The 13,121-nt window shown below is 34.6% G+C and overlaps 1 protein-coding gene across 5 annotated transcripts in view; it reads left to right on the plus strand.

Moving 5' to 3' along the window:
• The window catches only part of LOC119640916 (5-hydroxytryptamine receptor), a 176,335-nt gene that overhangs the window by 46,981 nt on the left and 116,233 nt on the right, over positions 1-13,121 (plus strand). The window contains exons 1-2 of one of the 5 annotated variants that reach the window (XM_038039260.1): positions 4,286-4,376; positions 4,825-4,948. The exons of 3 other annotated variants lie outside the window; for them this stretch is intronic. The gene's annotated coding sequence lies outside the window, so the exon portion shown is untranslated. Of the gene's footprint in view, positions 1-4,285; positions 4,377-4,824; positions 4,949-13,121 lie in introns of those variants that run through there. One more of the 5 variants, XM_038039261.1, reaches the window with a different exon arrangement.

Raw genomic sequence — 13,121 nt, forward strand, 5'->3', positions numbered from 1 at the left:
CGTTGGTTTTCCATCATTTAAAACGCAAAGGTTGCTTTGAAAAAAGGCCTTTTCTAAAACAGTACTGCGAGTGTTGTTCACTGTTGAGCCCCAGATGGTATTCCAGCTGTTGAAATCGCCGCATATAATTAATGGGGGGGAAAGTACAGAGAATAAATTGTAGAGTTCTTGCTGAGAAAACGATTGCGAAGGTGGAATATAGAGCGAAAGCACTGTAAATTTTATATTTAACATTATTTGTATCGCTACGGCTTGTATATTTGAGCTTAAATTTATGCGTTTGTGAGGTATACTTGATTTTATAAAAACACCTACTCCTTGTTTGGAATATGAGTTTTGATCAGCATTCGTGAAGTATCCAGTATATGATTTGGGTGGAATAGGATTAAAAGAGCTTCTACAATGGGTTTCTTGAAGCGATAAAAAGGTTGGATTAAAATCACTTATGAGTGTACGGAGTTCATCAAAATTATTAATAAGTCCCTTAATGTTCCATTGTAGAATTTTAAAAACTTTATTTAATTGTAATGACATGTAAGCAGGGTGGAGGGAGGGTTAAGTTGACATATCAGCGTCTCCGTCGAGAAGGTCGCTATAGGAATTTTTCGTGAATGATTTATTCTTACCAGCAGAATAATCTGTATTTAGGTGATTTGGTACATTTGAAGCGCAACGGCTTGGCGCACGTGAATAATTTGAAATTGAAGGTTGATTAATGGATGAAAGAATGGGTTCATTACCACTTGTGATATGTTGAGTAAAGTTGAGAGCTGGAGATTCTGGAGAATTTGGTATATTAGATTTTAGCATATGTGTTGTTGTTTAAATTTTTTCAATATTTGCAGTTGCTTTGGTTTTTTCAATATTATCTTTGGCAAGTGATGTAACTGGTTTCGCAATATAATTTTTGGTTAATGGTGGAACAGGTTTTCATTGGAAGCAGTTGCAGTTAAAGTCTTACTAGGCTCGATTTGCGAGGCAACAGCAGCATAGGTATTACTTTTGCCAATTACATGGGCTACAGATGGATTTCTTTCCCGGTATGTGCGTCGCGCTTCGCCCATGCTACAGTAATTTTCTGTTTTGATTTTTAATATTTCGCGCATCTGTACAAAACGTGGGCATTGTTTGTCTAACGCTGAGTGTTGATCATTGCAATTTATGCAGAAACTACGGGTACAACTTTCAGTATGTGGAGGATGACCACAGTTAGCACAAGATGCAGCATTAGTGCATCTTTTTGCCGTATGACCCAGGCGTTGGCAATTTTTACACCTCATAGGATTTATGATGTATAGTTCTACTTTACATTTATACCACGCCACATCAACTGTTCGCGATAATCGATAGCGATCAAAAGTTAAAATAATCCTTCCTGTAGGAGAGCGTGTTTTTCCGTCATCATTTAGTTTGGTGAATTTTTATACATCAGTCACTCCTTGATTACCCATTTCGCGAACAATTTCATCTTCCGGCACATGCTTTAAGCAAGGGGCGTAAATTACGCCTCGAACCGAGTTGAGTTTCTCATGTAGTTTAGCTGAAATAGCACATAGATTAGCTAAATATTTGGCCTTTATGAGCTTTTCGGTTGCGCGCGGGTTCCGAGCGAGGACCAGTAAATTCCCATCGCGTAGAATCGAGATGGAGTCGATGTATGTTGTAATGCTATCTAGAGCTTTTCTTATAGCAAACGGGCTAATTTGGGAAATTGTTATTCGAGCGTCGGTTGAAGAAATAACAATATATTTTTTATCTATAGGGGTTATATCGGTGATTGGCAACAACGGAAAATCCGAATTTTTACTTTTTTTTCTTTGGGGGGATGTATCACTTAATAGATGAAATCTATTCGAGTTTTTGTCTGGCGGCCCCGGGGCCATTATGCCTTATTGTTGTCTATTGCTTATTATTTGTGAAATAACCACTCACTTCAAAAGGTTTGGGAAACTATTGAATAAAAAGTCAGATGTTTTTAATTTTTTTATTTTTTTTTTTAATGTATTTAAAGGAAAACACGTACGATATCCGCGGTGAACACTTTTCGCAATAAACACACAGAAAGTTCAATAGATTATAATAAGTTTGAGAACTTTTAAAAATGTATAACGCAATAAAGAAATTAAATTGCAAAAATTTTTCCACAAAGAGAAAAGTGTGACCACAGCGCTTGAACAGAGTTGCCGATGTCTATGCGTAAAGAATGTAACAAGAGCTTGTTGCAACAAATCCTATACAAGTTGCAGCACTACAACAGCCTAGAATCACTAACAAATATATTAGAAAAGCTTCTACAATGATTACCATTAAGAAGCCGAACACTCAACTATTTCTTACTGTTACCGTCTGCCATGTAAAAAGAAAAAATATTTTCAAGTTTCCATTTTTCTGCTCTAAGCATACATTGTATCACTTCATCAAAATGAATTCTTTGACCTTGTGGGGTCTCCACAAAAATAATTTTTTTTTTTTTTTTTTTTTTTTAGATTTAATCCCGAGCCGATAGCCTGTGTTGCTAGTGCTCAATGTCTTTTTTTAGTCTAAGAATTCATTTCATTAGTCTAAAATTAAAATAATAATAATAGATTTAATCCCTAGGGCTGTTAAAAATGCTGCAATAACTTACTTGGCTTCTTTTATCAATATGTCAAGTATGTATTAATTTCCTGCCAGCCAACTCTTTATTGTATTCAGGATCACTTTTCGAATCGGTTTAAGTTTATCTGTTCACCTATTCGTCTGTCTACCTTGTTTTCTTCTGTTCAACCTACAGGCAACAATTTGTGCGACATTATCATGCAATTTGTTACATTGACTTGTTTTGGTCGAATGACGATCGCCATGGGAAATGATTCATCTCGGAATCCTTTCTGGACAACTTACGTCTAATTTCAAGAACTCGTTAGATAAATAGCAGTAGTGTTGTGTAGGGTATTTAATAAGAGGTTAATGTCAGAGAACCGAAGATGGCGTCATCGTTGCGTATATATGAAATATTATTATGATTACTCTTTTTACACCATCTCTACATATTTATTGAACGTTGCCCATTCTCCTGTGACGTAGACGAGGGTTTGACAGCTTGCAAAAGCAGCGGGCTGTGATCGCTGTGTTCCCGATACTTATTATGCGAACATAGACCTTTCCAAAAGCCTCCTACTCGAAGATTTTGAATTAAACCATCTCTGCTCTATCTGGGGTCCATTTCAGAAGTTAACTTAAACTGTCGAGCAACGGCTTACCGGAGTATATTCTGCAATTGGTATATATAATTTAGAACTATACTTGGGATCAAAACGGATATTAACTTTAGACCTCATATACTTAAATATCAGTTGGAACAATTTACTTACCTTTCCATTCAACACTAAGCGAATTATGAAGCCATTTCGAACATCAAAACTTTGATACGGTTATATTTTTCGTGTTCGTACCCATTAACGATCGACCAAAAGAAGAAAACTCAATGTTACTTTGCCATATTCAAAAGTCAAGAGTGTGATTGACAAAGTCTTTAGGCTTACGCACACTGAGCAGTAACTCGGCACATTAATACTTGCTGAGAAATTTTAAATACGCTAAAGAGCGAGAGAGAGAGAGAGAGGGGAAAATAGAAAACACACAAATATTATGCGAACTTACTTTCCTGCCCAACTATTACGCATCTGCGGAACTATGTTTATAATAAACTTTAATGTATAACTTAAGCGTTTGTAAATCGCTTGTAGAAATTACAAAAATGAATAAAGCAATTAACTGTTAAAAATGCTGGCTGTAATTACGACGACAATGGCAATGACAGCGATAATAAATAAAATTTTTACCGATAGGCATAGACAGGTACGTATGTATACTTCCGCAGATAGGTATAAAAAATAAAATTTCATATTATTGCATCATCATCATCATCATCATCATCATCGTCATCATGGCATTATCATGCTCATCATCAGCGACAATTTCAATCAACATATCATAGACTTATGGGCAGTATTACATTATTATTATTTTCCTGGTTGTTGCTGTACAGAATCGTATTACTAAAGGGATATTAATTACATTTTCATAATATTACATAAATGTAATGAAACGCATGGACGTTTGCTTATAGACATATTTCAATAATTGTCTACGACAAACATACGCTTGTTGTTTATGAAAACGTAAACATATTTAAAAATTCATTATTTTATCACTACTTTTACTTTTTTATTCACTTTTTTGTATTACGCTGGGCTTTAAATGGTACTAAAGAAGAAAACTAAAGACAACAATGGTATAAAACAACAAATAACGTCGTATAACAACAGCAACAACAGTAGTAATAATGATGGAACAAAATTTCAGAAAGACGAGCTCGCTTCTCAGTCCAATTGGTAAATATAACGTGTAATTGTAACTGAGTGGTGCTAAGTAATCGCGTATATCGCTATCAGTTTGTGAAGGAGATTTTAACGTACCCGTAGATGTACAATTGATGTCATCTCGAGTGTAAATAACAGCACATCGTAATTGCATTCGTTGTCATTAGTGTGATTAGGCACCAAAAACACACTGCGGTATATTTGGCAATAAAAACACTTAAATTATTTTCATTACAATGAATTCAATTGAACGAACGCCATATGCAATTATGCATAAACCGTTTATGCAGACATATATAATATATGCGTACGCTGTGATAGACGCTAACCGTAATTATGCGAAAGCAATGAAAATCGTATAATAAATTTTTTCCTTTTAGAAAATCCTAAACAGACGTAACCGAAGCATCTGCAATTATTAATGCAAAAATTTAAATGCAAGTTATTATTATCATTACAGTTATCTACATTTGACATTAAATTGAGTAATTTAAAGTTTTCACACACGCCAATGATAGACGACGTCAAGCCGGAGCGATACCGGCATGTCTAGCTTCACAAATCGGAAAGAAGGTCGGAAGGTGGTAAGATAAATTTTTCAGAAAATCAATTCAAAACATATCGGTTGAGACGATCTCTTAAATATTTCAAAAACTCCAATCTTCCCTTTAAAGTAATGCTTACGTGGAAGGAAGGAATCGTGGATTAGTTACTTTAAATATTACTTATTAACAAAAGACAGGCTTTTTTCTCTCGAAAACTAAACTTTTCTATTTAACATTTCACTTATCATACAAAAATGAATATTTTTAAAAAGCGTTATTTCGGTTGAACAGCCTTGTTTACTTTACTCATCTAGGAAATACATATATATATATATTTTTTTTGTCCCTTCTTTTCCGTATTCTTCCATGCAGAATATCCCACAATCTTTTTACAGCCATAATCTTATTTCCTGGCTTAAATGTGTAATGCATTTAGAGCTAGGGCTAAATTTTTTTTATCTCCCTGACTAGTCCAGCTATATTTACAAAAAGAAATTGTGAAATAACTAAGAGCTATATCAGTAACGGTTGGGCGTTACATAAGGGTCCTACTGTCGGTCGGTGTTTCCCTCCTGTCCGTTAGTCTGCGGATTTGTCGATCCGTTAAGCCACTCTCTGTGGTTACAGGCATACACACACACAACCACATACATAAACACAGGCGCGCGCAAACACTTGCTCACATCTTTGCGGACCCATACCTCCAATTTAGACAACGGACATGGTCACTTCGTTTGCGTGCAGAAAAGAGCTTCAAATCCTCCAACTGCTTCAGATGGCGCCATCTCTTACTTGTTTGACAAAGCGGCACTGTGTATTTGGGACCTACACAACAGCTACCCAATCCGTAGATGATGGTATTGATGATGGGCTTCTAATCATTCCCCGGTTTTTTTTTCTTTTTTTTTGTTCGCATACTTAGCGTTTTTGTTCCGCGAAAACAAAAGGCAGGTATATCATTTTTTTCTGTTTTATTATTGTTTTTTTTTTATATTTCTCCTTCTTTAAACAAGAGACTTGTTTTAAGCCTAGTTTTTTTTAAACTTATTATGTTTATATCATATTTATTATGTTTTTTTGCTAATGTATCCGTTGCATTTTTTAACGTTTCCTTTTAAATAAAATTTTAGCACATTTGTTGTAAATATTTTTAACCTTTTTATTGTCCTTTTGACGGTTTCTTTTTTTTTGTTCTCTTTTTGAATGTTTACATTTGTTCAGTCAAAATTACCTAAAATTGCTCTATAGTTATACAACATTTTTCTAAAAGAAGACGATACACCTTCACTCGGCTCCTTGTTTTTGTCTCTGTTGTCAGTCTTCCTGCTTGTCCTCGTAATGCAGAGTATGCCAATTGCATAAACAAAACCTATCCTTATGCTATACGAACCTTGGCCTTGGTTCTCTTTTTTGATAATTCTCTCTTTAAATGGCGCTACTATGTGAGCAGGGAATTATGAAAAGAAATCATGTTTAACGGCATTGCGTTATTATAGATAACGCTAAGCTAAGCTCTTTGCACTGTAAGGATATAAAATTTTACTTGTGTTTGTTACATATTGCCTCAATATCCATCTAGCTGGGGTTACATTCAGCGAGTAAACCAGGGTCCTTACAAGAAAATTATTTTTATAAGAAGTACTATCTTAGATTAGTATTATCTTAGATTTTTCTAGATTAGATCGGCTAAGTCTGTTTGTATATGACCTTGTAATGTCACCGTCAGTTTAGTTTTAATTCAAACGTTTAACTCCCGTCAAATCACCAAGCTCACAATGATATTACATTATCTTTAGGCAGATGTCCTTATAGGACTTATATACTGGTTAGTGTTTACGGAGGGAAGTGTGAGCACACGACTGCCCCTATCGAAAATTAAAACCAAGAGATGAAATAATATGTTCGATTTTCGAATGAGATCAAATATCTCTATCTCGTCCGTCAGAGTCACACCATACCCAAAAGTAAACCCAAACCAAATCCATAATTCGTAAGGGAATGACATGAAATTTTGATATAAAACATAAGAGTATGGGCTTTATAGATTTATGCATCATTCATAGAAAGTATTGATCAATATGTTGTATTATGCCCCGATGTAAAAGTAAAAAAAATTTTTTTTTTTTTTTGCTCATTATAACATTTGATCTGTAAGAGGTATCTCAACAAAGTTTTTAAGGAATATTTATTTGGGCAAACCGAAAGATTAATATTAAAAATTTTCTGATTGACTAACTAGTATGTCCGCGAAAACATCTCACGAAAACACTTTACACTCATTATTCCATTTATGGATCCTAACCTGAATGTAATTTGTAAATGTATTTTAGACATTACCCTCCATCTTTTCGACTAGTTGCCTGCCATCCGGCTTTAAAGGGGTCTTGCGACAAATGTCATTAAACTCTGCAACTCTCTTTCACGAGTGACTTAAGAAATTTTTCTGAATGTTACAAAACTTATTTTCGAAAAATTTGATCTTTTAGAAATTATGAATTAAAGCAGATTCATAGAATAAAATTCAATGGACTACAGCAAACTGTTCATCGAGTAACAAAACCGAGTTATTGTGCCGAGCATCAAACATTTTTAAGTTTTCGGCCTAGTTCTCCGTCTTTTCTTTACGTTCGCTAAATTGCGATGGAATTGAATGGATGCGTTGCAAGATCTTCACATCGATTAGCTTATAATCTCTTTTCTGCTTTATCACACAATGGCGGCCTCGATGTGCCTTAAACCTGCTAATAATCGCATAGCTATATATACAACTGGATTTGTAAATTTTGTAGTCATAATTTATATTCCAATTTAGAGAAGCTCTCGGAATTTCAAAAATATCTTATTTCTCATATTGTCGCAAATTGAAATCTGATAGAAATTTAATATTCTTTATTCACTTATTCTATTATTTTCTGTTGCGGGTAATTCTTGTTTTCTTTCCATTCATAAATTTTGTATCCCCCCTGGGGAAGTTGTGCGTTTGACAAATTTCTGTTATTGTTTGAGGGAAATTTGTTTAATATGTTATTCACTTAACAACGTCGTTTTTTGTTTATGGTTTTTTTTCATATTTTTTAACAAAACTGAAGTAATTAACGTTTAAAAATAGGCTTCTAATGAACGTAAATAAAACTAAGAAAAACCCTATAGCGGGACAGGGTTTACAATTAAATGCCCTGCACTTACCTACAGTTGCTCATATAACGGCTTTTCAAAATAAAAGGACTTATATGAGAACTGGTCGAAGAAGTGGTATGATCCAAATGGATTGATTCAATGGCGTTCGTCCTGCACCAAAACATATCACGGTGCCACATCTGTGTATACTGTAGGTTGACTACAAAAAAAAGAAGGACAGATAGAGAGATAGAAAGGGCAGAATTACTTTCTCAATTGCTTTGTATGACAAAAGATGGCTCCATTCCCAGTTCTCCCGGGTATAACACATGTTCGCAGAAACTTAATATACCCTTATCCAACAAATGATGCAGGATAATTATAGAAAAATATTTTATATAAATAAGGAGAGCAAATAAAAAACCAAATCTATTGGTACCAAAAGGAAATAATTGTTTATTATGTACTTTAAAAAACAGGTATGAAAACTACATTCGGGCTTGAGAGAATCTTTTATCCATCACTGTTATCCTAAAAAAGTCAAAAATAGTGAAAGAACTAAATTTCCATGCTCTGTAATATGTAGGGGGCGCGGCTGATATTTTTTTATTTTTAAAATAAAAGTTTTCGTCGCATAGGCATGCAGAGCGTTGTAAGCGTGGTCTTGGAAAAGTTTAAGTCACTCCAAATTCTTTTGCAAATTTGTTGGCGATATTTTCATTTCCGCTAACGGGCTCGCAACAAATACAAAACAGTTCCGCAGACAGACAAACGAACATTCACGTCGAACAGACGGGCATTAGTTATGCTAAAGTTATGTGCTTACAATACTTTCCAGCAGTGTCCGTCGTTTGGTATTTTTGATGATGTTCGTTTTGATACACTTCACCGAATCATGAGCGATATATTCACTTAAAGTCTGCCACGCCCGCAGGGAAGCATCAGAGACCCCACAAACTATATATGCATTCTTAACAAGCACCAAACTCTAAATTGATTTAAGCATGTCTGCCTCCCCGCCAGTGTGATGTTTGCTGTAAATATACTTCTGGCCGCAAAAGTGAGGCTATCGACTTCAAATTTGACAGAGAGGGATTGGTAGTTCCTGCACAAAGGTTGGTGTTCAAAATGTGCCAAATCGGTCGATGGACACGCCTACAGTAGTACGTTCACTGAAGACACCTCTGCTTTACAAAGGGATAAAAAATTGAGGTTTTGCTCATTATTGGCAAACCACAGCAGTAAACCCGTAAAAATTTGCAAGCATACTCTATGGGCAATGCAGGAGTACCTGCACAAAAAGGAAAAAAATTGGCCACGCTAACCCAATATTATAGTGTATCAAATTTTTCCCAATATGTTTATAAGGAACAGAAACAAGCTTCAAAAAACCCATAAGATATATTAATTCTTGGGCAGTTTCAAATTTGGAATGCAGCTAAGCATGTCTGTCTGTTCGCAGTCTGTCTGTCTGTCTGGGCAAAGTTGTAGTACTTGTGGTAAGCATTCCTTCCTTCGCAAAAGTGAAGATATCGCCTGCAAAATTTGCTAAAGACTTTGATATCCATCCAAGGCCGTCAAAGAACACGCCTACAACACACATACACCATATAAATTTCTACTTTTCTTGTGAAAACAGAAATCAGCCGCGTTTATTTAGTGTATGTACGGCATAGTATTACTGTGATGGGTATAAAAGATTTGGTGACAAGCGAATGTAAATTTCTTATCCGTCCTTTTCTGTCTTGTTTATTTATACATGAATTTTATTCTTTTTATTGCTTCGTCCTCTATTTATCTTTACTTTTTTTTGTATACTTTGTAATAATTATTAATAATACTTAGCGTAACACATATTTCTAAGATTCAATTCAATTCAGCTCGTAATTTAGTTTGGTTGAATTTCATACTTAAATAAAGGAAATAAATAAAGGTAAAACAATAAGTCGTGCCTTGTCCGTGATAAACAATCTCTTGTTATCGCCATAACGCTACTAAAAATTAATTTTTTTATACCTAACTTAGGTTTTTCTTCATTATGTTCTGCTTCACAAAGTATTTCGAAAATTTCATCCTTATGGTTGTGAATATGCTCGGTGTGTGTTATAATGCATGACATTTCGAAGTGGTTGCCCAAAGTGTCTCCCTTGGTCGTTAAAATTAAACATAATTTTTAGAGTATTTTGTTTTTCGACGTACACGCATAGGTAGTATATTATTTTCGAAAATATCATTACGCCTGTTTTTCCACCACTGAGCTGTTCAGTCTCAAAATATTTCATTTGCCAAAAAGTTAAAAAATGTTATTTTTCTAACGAATTCACACTTGTCATTATTGACTCCTTTACTTCGCGTGAAAATTTCTGATGGACTGTAGTGTTTAATCCCACAACATTTAATTCATAAAAGCAACGAGTTATTGTCATAATACATCAAAGCTACTCCTGCTGAAAATTGTGTGAGTAAAATAGAAATTAAGGTCTCATTCGTGGGGGGGACTAAGCCTGCGTCTTTTGAGCTGAATGCCAAACGCCTTACTCACTAGACTCTAAGATAGGCATCTAGGTTAAAGCAATTTCAGGTCAAGTTATTGAAAAAACTTTAAAAAAAAGAAGAAGAATTAACTACAAACAAAGAGAGACGACGTAAACTCATACCAGGGGTACCACGATCTGTTGCAAAAAAAATACTTTACAATAAGAGCTGCTACTATTTATTTATTTAAATTCAAACCAACAAACATTGATAGTAGATTTCGAAATCGTAATCCCGATATTGTTGAAATTGTCTTACACTTGTTATACTAGGCTTGATTTTCTATTTGATTTAAAGACCGCACTTTATACAAATAAAATAAAATTTGTAAATGAAACATAAAAATTCTCGTTGCCCTTATTGGTGTACTGAAAGTGCAAGGTCTGTAAAATTTTTATAATAGCGAGATGGTTATAACCATTATTATTATTATTATTGTTAATTTAGCCAGAGAAATAAAATCGAAGGCACAAATCTTAAAGCATTGGCAATTAAAAGTTATCCGGTTTCGTTGAAAAATACCATACTTTGGATTTGAAACCACGGTCTTTGGCTTGTTAGTCGAGAACCATTGAAATCACGGTCGTCGGCTTCGTACTCGAGGTCCATTGCCTATTCCGCTACTCAAGGGGATAAAATTGTATGGTAATTATATTCAAGTGTATTCCGTAGGAGTAGGGTAGATTTACTATACATAATCAGCCAAGTGTGTTAATAAAAATAAATGGAGATTTGCTCAATTTTAAATATCATTGCATGAGCAACTCATAAGCGTTAGTGACGTAAAAACACACTGAGTGATGATATCCAGTCAGAACACAAGATCATAACATATTTTATTTGTTTATTGTCCATATATTTTGTACATAAATTTACAAAGTATTGATTTGAAGGTTGCCGGATAACGTAGATCGTATTTGCGTGTGTATTGAAAACTCCACCGCATTTGAGATTTGCACCAGCAATCATTAGAGTTGTTAATCGCGCTCTTCTCCCTGCTCGGCTGCTTAACCGGATACAAGGTCATAACAAAACCATTCAAAGAAATGAACTTTCACTTAATGTTGTAAAAATGACTATTTTGCCTATTGATATATGCACACACATATCTTTCTTTAATGGCAGCACTACCGAACCCTTCAATTTGACCCTTTTTAAGTTTCGAGTTATGCAAAAAAAAAAAAAAAAATGGTTTTGTGAGAAGGATGTAACGTTTCAAAAATTACGTATACAATATAAGGCGGCGTCATAACAAGAAACTTTTAAAAGAATTCTTGTCCACAAAAGTAATGGGAACGAAAGACCAATGGCCGTTAACAGAGATATCAAAAAGATATCATCACCGCACTGAATAAATTCGTAGGATAACATAGAGATGTCAGCACTCCTAACAGATCCATACGAATTTTAGTCAGTTTACAAGTTACAGTTGTTTCAGCCGCAGTAAATTTGTTTTTGTGTAGCAATGGGACAGAGTAAATTTCATATGTAGGGATACTATAATAATTGTAAGCCAGTGGTCGAATTGCCATGAAACTTTAATACATTTCGTTTGAAGGTTGATACTATATAAACATCACATGGATTTATCATACTGATCGCACATATGTGTGCTTTCCCACCAACTTATTGGGTGTAGTATTATTTTTCAATTTTCGTCAGCATTCTTTTCTCTGATCATATACGCGAAAAACTTTCTGATGTTTTTAAAATCAATTGTAGTAATCGAATAAAATAGAATATACATAAGATATGAAGGGGTAAACTGAAATTTAACACATGCGTCTGCAAAAAATGGCCTTGTAACACTGCAACGAAACTTTTTTTTTCAATTATGTTCTTAAGTCAACATTTACTGAGAGCTCTCTCTGAGCCGTTGTAGGCAATTTGCGGAAGATGCTTCTATGCGTCTGATATTTTTGTGTCCAACCTACAGATCGAAATTTTCGAGATATCTTGCTGAAATTTGGGACATTTATGTTTCTTAGCGTGTTTTTTGTATCATACACCAATTGTGGCAGAAGTATATTAAGTTCACAATCAGTGAATTTCCAGAATCGACCTAACTCTGTCTGTCCGTCTGGCCTTTCCTCCCGCTGATGTCTGTTCATGTAAATTTGTGTTCAATCTAAAGGTCGTAATTTTTGAGATATTTTGCTGAAATTTGGCCCTCTTTTGTTTTTATATGAATAACTGCATGAAGCGAAGTTGTGCAAGCTTTGGCCTATGGCCCGTCATTAGGGTTTTTCTTGTTATTTTAGATAACATCACTATCACAGATCTTTGCTAGCACTTTCAATGATCGTCCACAAAATTTTCGTCATTTAATAAGAATAGAAGAACACTAAACTTCTCAGCTTGAAAATCGAAAAGCCGTTCAATAGGAATAAAAGATTACAAAGCACACTTTCAGTTTCGAAATCGAAAAGTGAATGTAAATAGCTGGTCTATGCAGACCAAACCAAAGACTATAAGGGCTTGCTGTTTTGTTAATTCAACAACTGAATTTAGCGAAATTTTTTTTTCATTGATTGATTCCCGCCACTTTTCTAATCGAACC

The sequence above is a fragment of the Glossina fuscipes genome, unplaced genomic scaffold (genome assembly GCF_014805625.2).
Source record: "Glossina fuscipes isolate IAEA_lab_2018 unplaced genomic scaffold, Yale_Gfus_2 133, whole genome shotgun sequence".
In the NCBI taxonomy this organism is placed as follows: Eukaryota; Metazoa; Arthropoda; class Insecta; order Diptera; family Glossinidae; genus Glossina; species Glossina fuscipes.